Source organism: Aedes aegypti, chromosome 1 (genome assembly GCF_002204515.2).
Source record: "Aedes aegypti strain LVP_AGWG chromosome 1, AaegL5.0 Primary Assembly, whole genome shotgun sequence".
Classification (NCBI taxonomy): Eukaryota; Metazoa; Arthropoda; class Insecta; order Diptera; family Culicidae; genus Aedes; species Aedes aegypti.
In genome coordinates this window covers 95,733,264-95,748,138 of record NC_035107.1, presented here as the reverse complement: position 1 = coordinate 95,748,138, position 14,875 = coordinate 95,733,264, and positions in this window count along the sequence as shown.

Here is a 14,875-nt window from a genome sequence, read left to right as displayed (position 1 = left end):
CACTAATGGTTTTCAATTTTGGCCAAACGGAACTTGGCCAAAAGACCCTTCCGGCCAAATGGCGTTCGTCCAAACGGTATTTGGCCAAATGGCATTCGGCAAAAACGGCTCTGTCCCAATGTGGACGTAACTTGAGATAGGCAAAACGGCTCATTTTAGTGAAATGAACCGATCCGAATCATTCCTTTTAGTGAACCGGATTTGAACGGTTCAGTGGCTCAGCGGCTCTCAAAGAAAGAGCGAACTGAACCGAGCGAACGGAACAAAAAGAGCGGTTCATTCCCTGTGGCGCGACATGCGTCGTACCATTCGTATCTTTCACTATCTCATTCTTCCCCAGAAACTCACGATATACTCGGCTGATTTCCCCTACTCAGACCAAAAAGAAGAAGCAAATGTGCATTGTCATTCAAGTGAGCACTATTTATCTCTATCTCTATATGTGTATGCTGAGAGTGCGGAGCTTCAGAAAACTGTGTTTGCATATGTGTAGGTTGTGGTGCGCTAAGCAAGGCAAACAAGGCACGTGTCAATAAGTCACGCAACGAACGAAAGAGAGTAGGGAAATTGGTTCGTCCTTTTCCAGGTCACTTTTTGTACGATCCGTGCTAATCAAATGAACCGACTTTCGCCAAAAAAGAGCCACGCCCGTTCTTTTGAGTGGTCCGGATCTTTTGAACGGCTCCGATTCTTTTTGTCCATCTCTAGACGTAACGCCAATAAGAATAAGAAGTTTACATTCACCCAATATTGCATCGAGACATCAATATTTGAACTTACTGGCCCACAGCATAACACATAACTGACATAAACGTGAAGTTTGATCGTCTTTGGTCATTTTCGATCTCTTATGATCATTTTTGGATATTTTTGACCATCGTCAGGCCGCTTAGATTGTTTTTAATCCTATTTCTGGAAGTTTTTGATGGTTTTGATTGTTTTTATCATTTGAACGTTTTTTTACTCGTGCTTTTAAATTTTGTTTTTGTAGTTTATGACCAACGTTAGGCCATTTTAATGTAATTTCAGGTGCTTTGAATAATTTTTTAACTTTTTCGATTGATTTTGACTGTTCTCGATCGTTTTGAGTAGTTTTTGAGCCTTTTATAATAGTTTTAATAGCGTTTTTATTTTTAATAGTTTTGTTTTTAGCATTTTTTAAAGTTGATTTTGGATGTTTTTGATATCCCTTGAACGTTTTTGATCATTTTTGCATCGTGTTTGGCAGTTTATGATCATCGTAACGTCGTTTTTACCTATTTTTGATAATATTTATATAGTATTGGGTAGTTTGAACCATTTTTTTATTCGTTTTAGAGCATTCGTTTTTGGAAGTTTTGATGAGTGTTTATCGTATTTTGAACTGCAAGTTTATGACCGACGTTTGATCATTTTGTATCATTTTTTATCGTTTTTGACCATTATCAGGCCGTTTTTGGTTCGTTTTAATCGCTTTGACCCGTCTCTGTTCATGTTTGTTCGTATTTTGATGGTTTTACCATTTGCGGGCTGTTTGTCATTTAAAATAGTATTATCTATCGTTTTTGGCAGCTTTTGATCTTCTTCAAGCTGACTTTTGTTGGTTTTGATTGCTTGGGATAGTTTTTGGTATTTTTTTTTTTAAATTGTCTTCTTCTTCTTTCTGGCGTTACGTCCCCAACTGGGACAAAGCCTGCTTCTCAGCTTAGTGTTCTTATGAGCACTTCCACAGTTACTAACTGAGAGCTTTCTATGCCAATTGACCATTTTTGCATGCGTATATCGTGTGGCAGGTACGAAGATACTCTATGCCCTGGGAAGTCGAGGAAATTTCCATTACGAAAAGATCTTCGACCGGTGGGATTCGAACCCACGACCCTCAGCTTGGTCTTGCTGAATAGCTGCGCGTTTACCGATACGGCTATGTTTGATAATAATAAATCTTCGAGCTGTTCAGTAAAATACCATTCACATTTCATTTGTCGCGATGTTGTATTTTGTACAACACTACTGAAAAAACCTCGCTATTCGTTCACAACAGCAGCGCGGTGTGAATGCAAACCGAATTTAGTACCATATATACCGCTTAATACCACTACACTTTGTATCCTTTTAAAAATTCGTATATTTCGACTGCAACTATAAGGCCGTCTTCAGTGTTGTGTACTAGATTCGACTTTTTTGTGCTCAATGGTTTTTGGATGTTTTTGATCGCCCTTTGATTGTTTTTGATCATATTTCAATCGTTTTGGGCAGTTTTTGTTCTTTCTCAGGCCGTTTTTGGTTGCTTTTGATCACTTGATCATTGGTACGATTGTTTTGGATAGGTTTTGACCGTTTTCATATATTTTTGATCATTCTAGACTGTTTTCGATCGCTACTTATCGTTTTTTGGCCGTTATGAATACTTATAAACACTGCGACCGTTTTTAACGTTTCATATGTTTTCGATCATCATTTGATCAATTTTGCTCGTTTTTCGATTGTTTTCGTTGATGATATAACGATCGTTTTGGGTAGTTTTTGACAGCTTGTGCTCGATTATGATAGGATTTCACCGTTATTTACTGTTTTTGATTTTTATTGATCGTTATGAATTCTTTTTTATAGTTTTTGGATGTTTTAGACCCTCGTTTGAATGTTTTAGAATATTTTTGGTTATGTAACTCAAATCGATTCGTGCCGAAATCAAATTATTGCTTTTATTACAACTTTTACTGGTCACGAATTAAATTAACCTATTTTGAAAATCAAAAAGCCTTACAGAAACATAGAGATTGATAGGATTGGTGACTGGCCCAATATTCTATGTTTGCATACGTATTTACGTGTTGCCAAAATCGAACGGTTTTGTTGCCAAAATCCAAAATTGGATTTGTTGGTCCAAAATAAAACCATACCAAAATTGAACGGGCACTCTATTTCGATAGTTTTGAATAGATTTCGATCGTTTATGGTCGTTTTCTTTGGATCGTTTTAATAATGTTTCATTGTTTTTTTCAGTTTTTGATCATCGTTTGGTCAATTATGATTGTTTTACATCATATTCTGATATTTTTGGTTAGATTTTGATGGTTTTGGATCGTTTTTGGAAGTTGTTGATCGTTTATCATGGGTTTTGACAGTTTTTGGCCACCATCAGGCCGTTTTTGAATGGTTTTGATCTTGTTTGAAGCGTATTTTGTACTTCTTGAACGTTTTTAATAAATTTTGATCGTTTTGACCGTTTTTTTAATTTTTTGGATCCTTTTTGATTGGTTTTGATAGTTTATGATTGTTTTCAATTATATTTCGATCGCTTAGGGAAGTTTTTACTGAAGAACTGAAATTTTTTGAATAATTTTCGATTGTCTTCGGACCATTGTTTGATCGTTTTGGGCTTTTTTGTTCATCATTAGGTCAGTGGAGTATTTCGATCGTTTTGGGTAGTTTTTAAGGTGAAGATGAATCGAAGCCAAACTTTAAATTTCCAACAGCACGGATCTGGAGAACCGAACACCTGTTTAATCTGAAAATTTAATCGATTGGTCCCTACCAGCTAGTGACCAATCGATAAAGTTTTCAGCCTGAACGGATGTTCGGTTCTCCAGATTCGTGCTCTTGAAAATTTGAGGTTTGGCTGCGATTCATCTTCACCTTAACCGTTTTAAATTATTTTTGATACATTTTTTTCGTTTTGTAAGTTTTGATTGTTCATGTGTTGTTTTTATCTTTGATAGCTCTTGATATATTTTTATCATTTTTGACCAGCCAGGTCTGTTTTTATATTGTTACGATGAAAATAAGAACGTTTTTGATCTTATTTTTATGGTTTTTGATCATGTTTTACCAGGTTTGACCGTATTAGATTGTCATTAGGCCGTTTTGATTACTTAGGATCGTGTTTCAATCATTTGATAAGTTTTTTTTTATCGACTAGACTGATCAAAGCAACGATGGATAGTGTACAGTGCTGTGTGAAGATATCGGGTGCATTATCGGACCCGTTTGAAACACGAGAAGGACTTCGACAAGGTGATGGTCTTTCCTGCCTCCTGTTCAATATTGCGCTAGAAGGTGTTATGAAGCGGGCGGGCTTCAACGATCTTCAATAAATCCAGCCAGTACATTGTCGGAAGAACGTCCCAGGTGGTTTCTGAACAGTATACCTACCTACTTTGATACCTTGATGGCTACCCGGTAGCGTCACGCCATTGCCGGGCGTATTGTAGAGCTCTATCTTCGTCGGTCTTGGGCGAAACTTCTCCATTTGCCCCGAACGTTTAGGGTCGCCAGGTCCTCTTCCACTGCGTACAGCCAGCGTAATCGTGGTCTTCCCCGAGGCCGCCGACCTTTACCTGTTTCCCTGCTTAATATTATTTTCGCAATTCTTTCTTTCAACATTCGCACTAAGTGACCATCCCACTGAAGTTTGCCGTATTTCACACGCTTAATATTATTCATTCACATTTTTGTACACTTGACACAACTCGTGATTCATGCGTCTGCGCCTAACATTTTCGACCGAGTATTGTCCGCAGCGCTTTACGCTCGAAAACACTGAAGGCTTTCCGGTTTTCCTCTTTCAGCGTCCACGCTTCGTGCCCTTAGAGAGCCACCGGAAGAATCAATGTTTTATACAGGGCGAATTTTGTTTCCGTTTGCAAGCTGCGGGACCTTAGCTGGTTACGTAGTCCGTAAAAGGCCCTATTCGCAGCCGCAACACGTCTTTTCACTTCGCGGGAAACGTCGTTATCACATGAAAAGTATTCCAAGGTAAACAAATTCTTCAACAACTTCAAACACATCCTCATCAAAATCTACTTCAGCACCTACACCACCATGCCTGACTCTATCTCTATCTGCAACCATGTCCCAGACAACCAAAATGTACGCATAACGAAATCACCTGGAGGCTTTGTATGTGCAAAATGTCACTTATCAGATGTCGCGAAAAGGCCTTCTACGTACAAAAGTGGAGGCGATATGCGTGCATATATTATGTGATGAATAATAGCATACAATGCAAGTGTATAAATTTTCTACCGAAATAATTTGTGATCTTATGCGACTTAGCTTATGATAACAAATGTCCATTTGACAGCTGCTACGGAATGATTCGACTTACTTTGTACAAGTGTACGAGACGAAACAAAATGTGCAAATGAACTCAGAAAAGAAGCGTTTTATGCGATGAAACTCATCAGTCTGACGAATTTATCCACCGTGTTTTGCGGGTTTGATGCGATTTGCATGAGTAAACGAGTTATTACGTGCACTTTTTTGCGACTTCTGGTTGTCTGGGGTACTTCGTTTTGGTAGAATGGTCAGGCCTATCCTCGCTGTTTCCCTCTTCAGAGGTACGAAGGCCTCTTCCACTGACCTGCGATCGATTCCTATTAGGTCTGTATGGTCCGCAAAACCAAGGAGCATGTGCGACCTTGTAATAATAGTGCCATTTCTCTGCACGCCAGATCTTCTAATAGCACCCTCGAGTGCAATGTTGAACATTAAATTCGAAAGTGCGTCTCCCTGCTTCAATCCGTCTAACGTCACGAACGAGGTTGACACCTCGTCTGCGATCCGAACACTTGATTTCGAACCATCCAGCGTAGCACGTATCAGCCTAATTAGTTTTGTCTGAAAGTGTCCTTGACGTAGGCACGTCGCAGACCGGCTAGCTTACCTCTTGGCTATTAAATCTCAGGGTCGGCCACCGACCTCGGGAGGACTCACAACAACGTGCACTTACCGATAGTACAAAGTGGACTGATCAACGACTCGGAACAGGCTACATCCAATGACTCTTTCCTAGAACAAGCATTAAAGAGAGCTGAGAGAATTGAATTGCAAGGTCTTCTTTTATTTGATTTTCTGGAGGGTACGGTATTCGGTGCAGCGCGGTTCGATGACGTTGGGGCCCTGGTGCGGAGGTGGGGAGAGGAGGATGGAACGTACCTGCAGCAACCCTGCCGTGGGTTCTGTGATGCTCAAGGTGATGTTCAAGCGACGCTGGGGCGGTGACGACAAATGACGTAACAAGCGAAACGGGGATGTGCGCCGTCTCCGATTGACAGCGTGACGAGGGTCTCTATACGATCCTTAGGGTAGCCGATTTAATCCTCGACCTCAACTAATTGGCTTTGGCTTGCGAGTCTGAGGCACTTCACTTTTTGGTGGCACTACCCGATCGCGTCCACGCGCTTTCCACACGGTTATCTAATGACTTCGTAGCAAAGATACGGTTTTATAGGACTTGTGAGTTGCTTACTGGTTCAAGCGATAATGATCCCTGGCTTTCTTTCGACATCCACCTCAACCTCCTAAAAAATCTCCCTTTTTCTCCGCTATATTTCCATCCTCCTCTTTCCCGGATTCAGTGTTGTAGCGATATCCAAAAAATCCTCATCTAGTGGTGAATTTACCGTCTCCCCTCCATAAATAATTTTAGTAGAACGGTGTTTCAATTCACGGATTAATTTTAACAATTCTAACAGTTGGTATGTAATAAACTACTGGCAGATTTTTTTTGGATAATATTTTTTTAATATATTTGGTTTTAATTTCAATTACTTCATTCAAATAATCTTTAAAATTTAAATAGGATAAGGTAGCAAATTTAAGGTCAAAGGAATGCTTTTTGTTCCGATTTTTTTTATAGATCGGTAACATTTCGGAAAACCATTTTCAGACGTAATCTGCCAAAGCTCAATTCTTTTCACTAAGTCTTACGCCGCCTTGAAATCAATAAACAAATGGTGAGTCTGCAAGTTATACTCCCGGAATTTGTCTAGGATCATTCGCAAGCTAAACATCTGGTCCGTTGTTGAACGGCCCTCACGAAAACCAGCTTGGTATTCGCCGACGAAGGACTCCTCGAGCGGTCGCAGTTTGTTAAACAGGATGCGCGACAGAATTTTGTACGCCGAATTCAGCAGGGTAATTCCTCTGTAATTGGCACACTCTAGTCTGTGCCCTTTCTTGTAGATTGGGCGGATGAGGCCATCCAACTAGCCGGTGGGCAATTCTTCGCCCTCCCATACCTTCAGAAGTACTCGGTAGGTCGACTGATAAAGCTGCTCACTTACGTGCTTGAGAAGCTCGACTGAGATCTCGTCCTGCCCAGCAGCCTTACAGTTCTTTACCTCGCTGAAGAATAATCACCACTAACGGTTTAACATGTGCACCCATTGTTTGAAAGTTTAGTTTCGACCGCGTTTGTATCACATTGATTTTTAACGTACGAAAAGTATCAAGCGAGCAAATGGTGAAAGACAACTGCAATGACGAATTGTGGTCGAGCGGACAGAAAAATTAATAAGTGGTGTTAGTAAAGACTGGTACCGTAATTTCGGGTGAAATTGATCATTTTTCCCGGTTTTCCTTGTCTGTTTTCAAAAATGTTTATAATACCAAACAACTAAGTAAACGTAAACAAGTACGACGGTGAGGTTCATTAGCTCGTGTCGCGAAATTTTCTAACAAATCTGATTTTAGTGCTATAAATCATCTCCACAAAAAAAAAATCGGCGGATTCCGTTTCAAGGTGAAATTAATCACTTGTCAATAGGATTATTGTTAGTTTTAAAACAACTCTACATACTGAACTTGAGTTCTCTGAATAGGAATATGCTTGCCAAATTCTGAACAATACAATATTAATAGAAATAATGAATGATTAAATTTGAAGAATTACGCGCTAAACGCCTAAATGTAGGCAATTTCCTAAGGAATTTTCAATGATTTTAAACGAATGAGCAAATTGGTACGAATTTTGATGATGAAATCTGGTTTGAGAATATATTTTAAGCATCCTTACAAACATTCCGGTTTATACCATGTTCATAACCTTGATTAGCACAAGAATTTTATGGATGTTTGTCAATACTGCACTGTACATGATTTTGAAATTTTACACTATTTTCATAGAAATAAACATTCCTTATCGCAAAAAACATCACAACACACAATTTGACAATAGTTACGACAAACAACGTTCATTCACTGCAGGTTGCATTTATATTGTGCTCCATTAGAAAGAAATAAAATCGTGTGACACGGTGATCAATTTCACCCTACTGATCAATTTGACCCGAATTTACGGTACCGTCAAGCTACCATTCACCGTGCATTCAAGAAAAAATTGCACTTCAAAAAATTATATAACTTTTCCAAATAATTTGAAGCGTATAAGAATACCACTACGTAGCGTACAATTATATAATTATTCAGGGAAAAATCTAAATCTAGTGATGCATAACTAAAAATTACTCAAAAATTATGTTTGAAAATCTCATGTTAAGGTCGCCTCGTACCGTTCTATGTCACCATTTACCGTGCACACTAGTGCACCATTCACCGTGCGTATAGATTTCGCCATGATTTAATTTTGTTTCTTGAAGAAACGTTGTTGATGGCGCAATTATGTTGCTAATAGTGAGCGCACTCATTTTTAAGACTGTTCAAATCTTCAATTACAATGAAATCCATAAAAAGTTTAAAAATTGGCTCAAAATTTTTTTTTTCATAAAAATCGTTAAAGAAGGTTCGACTGTATTGTCCAAATCATTCCATATTCACTCAAAAACTAAATATGAAGTAGTTTAATGACGATATAACAATAAATCTAATAATACTGTATAATTTCATGCCTTTTACACTAATGCACAGTAATAGGAACCATACATACCGAGAGGGATCCATTCACCGTGCATTTGGGTTTCGACTGAAACACAATATAAAATTCTAATTTGCATAAAATCTCATTGCTCATACGATGAAATACATCTTACTAATAGTATCCACAATAAAATTTGTAGAAATTTTGAAAAAAATCATACTCTATCGTTAAAATGAAAAATGTGATTTTTTGGTGTTTCTACTAAGAGTGTTGAAAAATCTTATTATCAAACAGAATTCACATGATTTTTACTACATAAACTAGGTTTTTCAAAATGCTTTGTGACAAAAACTACTTCATTTCATCAGTTTTATCTTATTTTGCAGACAAAAAAATAATTTGTGAAAATTGTATGAATATTCTGTAGGAATTTGTATATGTGCACGGTGAATGGAGGCCGCACGGTGACTGGTGACTTAACGGTACTGTCCTGCACTGAAATAATGTAAGCTCGCTTGATGAAGACCCCAACGTAGAGTGTGCGAGCGATCGGTACCACTCCCCGGACTCGGAACTGTGGCCTTCACTACATTGGCCAAACCGTCAGTGAAGTGATTCCTTAGCCAAGAGTGGGAACAGAAATAATGAGAAGGTGAAGTAGAAGAAGAAAAGGAAGAACGAAGCAGACGATCCAGCTTGTACGAAAAGACCCCCCCTCTCTCTTAAGGTTCCTGCATGTCGACCAACGTATGAAACGGCCGCAACGGTGAGATCCTAAATTTGTTAAAGACTTGAAAATAAAAATTATGAAAAAGTAATGCACGAAAAGTATTTAAGAAATATCTTTAAATGAAATTGTAAGGCCTGCTAAACCCTAACTTTTGTTTGTAGTTCACTATTTTCAAAGAAAGTCTTGTTTCCGCCATTTTGTGATTGTATTGTCCGCTTTGTCACCAAGTATAATAGGGATGATTGTCCGGGAGAAAATTATTGTGAACGACTCAGAGATAAGTGTGTTGATAACCCCTGTCCCATTGATTTCCCTTGAAGCAGGGGTTCCCAGCACTTTAAATAGTAGCTTTTTAACCTTTTTTGCTAGTTTTTGATAGTTGTTGGCTTGTTTTTGGTCGTTCATGTAGTAGTGATTTGGATTGGTTATGGATCGTATTTGGTTGTTTTATTTTATTGTTTTTGATCGTCTCTAATCTTTTTTGGATAGTTTTGACCGTCGTTTTTGATCATTTTTTCATTGATGTCAGCATCTTTTGACTACGGTCTGGCCGTTCCGCATTGTTGTTTTTTTTTTCATATATTGATCGCTTTGTGTAGCTTTTGAAAGTTTATAATTGTTATTGACAATTTTGTGATCATTTTAGGTAGATTTTGTCTGTTTTTGACCCTTTTGGATTCTTCTGACTGTCGTTGTATCGTCTTTGATAATTTTACCATTCTTTTTTTTTGTTAGTTTTCATCATCGTCTGGCCGTTTTTGATCATCATTCGATCGTTTTGGGTAGATTTTGATCGTTTTTGGATGTTTTGACTGTCGTTTGATATTTTTTCATCATTTTTATTGTCTGCTAGTTTATATTGTTTTTGATACTTTTTTTATTGTTTGGTTCCTCTCTATAGTTTCTGATTATTTTTTCATCGTTTTGCTCTTTATTTGATCGTATTTTGACCGTTTTGCACCGTTTTTGATCGTTTTTATTTTGATAATATTTCGATCGTGTTTCGTTGATCATATTTCGATCTTTTTGGGTGTCATTTGACCGATTTGATAGATTTTTGATCGTTTTGATCATTTTGATCGTTTATGTCCGTTTCTGATCGTGTTTTGAACGTTATGGATTCTTTTTTATCTGATTTACTCGTTTTAAGCTGTTTTAGATCGTCTGTTGATAGTTTTTGGTTGTTTTTGATCGATTGACTGTTGTGCTGTATCGTTTTCTCATCGTTGTTGGCAGTTTTGACCATGGTCTGGTAGTTTTACATTAGTTTTTATCATATTTCGATCGCTTCGAGCAGATTTTGAACGTTATTAATTGGTTTTGATAGTTTTATGATCGCTTTGGGTGGATTTTGTTAGTTTTTGATCCTCTTCGCTTTGATCATTCTTCAATCGTTTTTTGTAGTTTTTTACCATCTCCATGCTGATTTTGATCATCTTTGAGTCGTTTTGATTAGATTTTGATCGTTTTAGACAGTCTATGGATTTTTTTTGACTTTTTTTATTGGGGATTCTGCCCTCCTCACACCTTGAAAAATATTGTCCCACCAAAATATTCTCCACCGTGTTTGCCATATATTGGATGGCGTCGTAGCTAACAAAACCATCATGTAACGCACATGTAACACACACTGTTGGATTGTGTGTTGAATGCAAGGTGCGTGCTTCTACTAAACTGCCATTTAAACCGAGGTCTTCTTCTTCTCCCTGGCATCACGTCCTCTCTGGGACAAAGCCTGCTTCTCAGCTTAGTGTTGCTATGAGCACTTTCACAGTTGTTAACTGAGAGCTTTCTTTGCCAAAGTTGCCATTTTCGCATTCGTATATCGTATGGCAAGTACGATGATACTCTATGCCCAGGGAAGTCAAGGATATTTCCTTTACGAAAAGATCCTGGACCGACCGGGAATCAAACCCAGACACCTTCAGCATGGCCGCGGACTCTAACCACTCGGCTAAGGAAGACCCGAGGTGTCAATATTTATTTCCACACGTTGATCATTTTCACTACAATCAATTCGTCAACAAAACGAACAATTTGAGAATTTCAACTCATCTGGTAAGTTCTTCACTCACTATCACAGATCACTTTAGTTTGTGCATATTTTGCCCGTCGTTTATCACTACACTTTTTATATTAAATTTAGGGGAGGAATTATTAGAGTATGTTTAATACTACAAATTGAACTTTAAAAAGTTAAGTGTTAAAGTTCAATTCGTCGTTTATCGTTCTTGACCATTTTCCAAATTTTTTGTCAGTTTTTGACCATCGTCTGGCTGTTTTTGATGTTTCGAACGCTATGGGTAGCTTTCGAACGTTTATAATCGCTTGTGATAGTTTTTTTTATCGTTTTGGGCAGTTTTTGATCGTTCTTCGATTGATTTGGACAGTTTTCATTATAGTTATTTTAAAAATAATAATACTCTTTATCTGGTTTGATTGACAAACATTTTAAAGGGTGTACGGAATAAAATTGCACCACTCTTAAATAGCTGTAATTTTTTACCCATTGGGTATTTTTTATTATAATTTTGTTGTTCAATGTGTATTTGATTACGCATTGTAAGTTGTCCTAGCGGAAGAACAGCAGCGGCAAAAAAAAACTTAGTGCGCGTACCTCGAAAATCGAAAATCTGAATCTATCTAATCGTGCCTTCAGCAGAAAGCTAGGAACGGTCCATTCTATGATGTCTTGTGTTTTAAATCTGTACCACGAATGTTTGACCATCGATCGGAAAGAAAAAAGTATCAAATATGGATCTCCGTATTGTGTTAAAGATCACAAATGGGTAATTCAAGCTTTCAAGAGGAATCCCAACAGTTCAGTCCGAGATGTGGCGAAGAAACTGAATCTATCCAAAAATTATGTACAAGATGCGAAAAAAAACGTGAAGGACTACATACGTACCCAGTCCAAAAGGCGTCAAATCGCAATGGACGGCAGAATACGGTAAGTGAAACACGTGCACGCAAATCGATGTCCCGGAGAACGTTAGAAAGCAAGTTTGTCAAAAAATATATGATTTGGCTAGCAATTTGCTCGTGTGGAAAGTGAAGCCCGCCATTCATGACAACTGGAACGGTCAATGGGTAGGTGTACTTAACGGAATGCCTCCGAAAGAGTCGTACAAGGCTAAGGAGGTCAATTTCGTGCCGAAGCATCTCAACCCCCCGAACGCACCGGAACTGCGACCAATAGGGTAATGACTGTTTATTTTGTTCTCAAACGCTAACAGTTGGCGCCAGCAGCAAAAATTACAGACAACAACCTTTCGAACATTCAGTTTCTCTTACCGGCCGCCAAGCGACGACACTGTTGTTTGTATGTCACCCACTGATCGCGCTACGCTGGATTCTCAAATTTCTCAAACTTTCAACACAAGCGCATGGAAGAATGGTAGTCGGAGAACTGTCAAAACGTATGAAAAATAATGAAAATCGTAAATTGCTTGCAATTAGGAAACTGGATCAAAAAAATAGTGATTACAAATCAAGTGTAAAGTGAATACATAACTTTTTGTGTTTAGTTCATCTTCCGTGGTGCTTTCTTTGCTTCAGGATTTCGTTTTTACTACCATTGAAAAAGAGCCATCTATTGCCTTTTCAGTTTTGAATATCGCCCTATTGAAAAGTACTGGGTCATCATAAAGCAGGTACTTCGGAATCATCCTAAGGATGTGAAATTGGAGGAAGGTATGAAGAAAAAATTGACTGACACGCAAAAAAAATAAGTTCATCCAAGTGTTGTTCAGGACCTTATGAGTAGTGTGAAGAGAAAAATTCGTGCATTTAAATATGGAATTAGAATTGAATAAAACACATGTTCTGTTTTTCTCTCTGAAAGTTCAAAGATGATTGAGTAAATGTGCGAATTTTGCCAAATATTTGTGTGTGTGTCGCAATTTGATTCGGTACACCCTCTATGTCATTATCAACATTTGATAAATGGAATTTTGGATAATTATTATCTTTGGTAAACTATGCAGTCTCAGGTAAATCTTCACCGCTTATAACATGGCACCCTCTTCATGATATTTTCCCATTCACCTCTAATCAAGCTGAAAGCCGAAAATTCCATCATCAAGAAACTACTATCAAATTTCCTCCGGCCAATTATTACATGACTACTGTATGTACAGAATGTCACACTGAAATATCGTTGGCCACCGTGTCAAGTCACGAAAGGACAATTAATTTTCCCGCTCGATAATCTCAAAATGTACCAATCACTGCACCACTTACCCTTTCGATTTTAATCCCATCAATTACAACGCTGCCCTTAGCATCGTTTATTGTGAAAATTCCAGTGCTCTACTTCAGAACCTCAACACACGATTGTGATTTAAACCCATAAGATTAACTTTAAAACCACGGCACATCAGAAGGACCGTCAATTACTCCACCTTTCAACGCGATGACGACCTTCGGAGGTCAACCGTGTGAGACCCTGACCAAAACGGGCAGTTCGTGATAAATGAAAACCGTTGTCCGATGGAAATTACGCCACGTGCATCGATAACTACAGGCGGCGTGAGCCAAATGAACTTACGATATGTGTGTCCCGTACGCACTCACTCACGCCCCGATGAACAGTGGGCAAAATTGGACTCTCAATCGGACTTATTTAGAAACTGCCAAATTGAAATCTTCAAACGACACATTTTTGATGGACAAATGCTCAATTTTTTATAACTGTTTTCCAACTACAATAAAAAATAACTTAAAGATTATTCAATTCTCGTTTTGATTTTAAACATATCCTATTTTCTAATATAGACGTTTTTTTTTCAAAGTACATACAACGAAAGCGTTCTATTTATAAGCATTGATTAAATAAATAGCGGGATCAAAAATCTCATTTTTTTCAAATTTGAAATTATGACCACGATTTTGTTCCATTTACTCCACTGTGCAATGGATCAACGATTCAAGTACATATGACCCCCGAGTGAATTTCGCCCCGGGTTGAACAGTGGCGATAGGGCGGCATTCTTTGGTGTCAACAACAATGACAACTCCAATATCTAATAGGTTTCGAAAAATGAAAAGCTTCGAATTTTTCGAGAGGGAGTTGTTGCTGGTTGAGGTCTGTCTTGCGAGCGCGCGCGCGATCAAAATAATAAACTAAATTAACTTGAACAAGGTTACCAAAGGGCGCGTGCTCCTAAGGTTTGGCGTTAGCTGCATTGTGCGCCGGACTTACAAGAATAAATGTGCACTGCAGTTGTAAAGATGGAGGTTCTTTCCAGCAATACGGGGGGATTTGTAGCATTGACAGGCCCCGGTGTGATAAATCATGACCTACCACCACAAAGCACTAGCGTAGCGCACGATCGGGTGCAATTGACATTGGAGCTAATCGTGGCAGCGCGCCTTCATTTGCGTAATAAGTGGCGATTTCGGTTGAATCTCAACTAGATATCAGTGCGTGAGGTGATCACGATTTTCGCTACGTGCAATTAAGGCTAAATGCTCGGTAAGTAGTCTGGATTGAGTACAGATAGATGCAGTTAACATTAATATGAATCTATCTTAAAAACTATGTTCAATAATAAATAAGTTTCAGA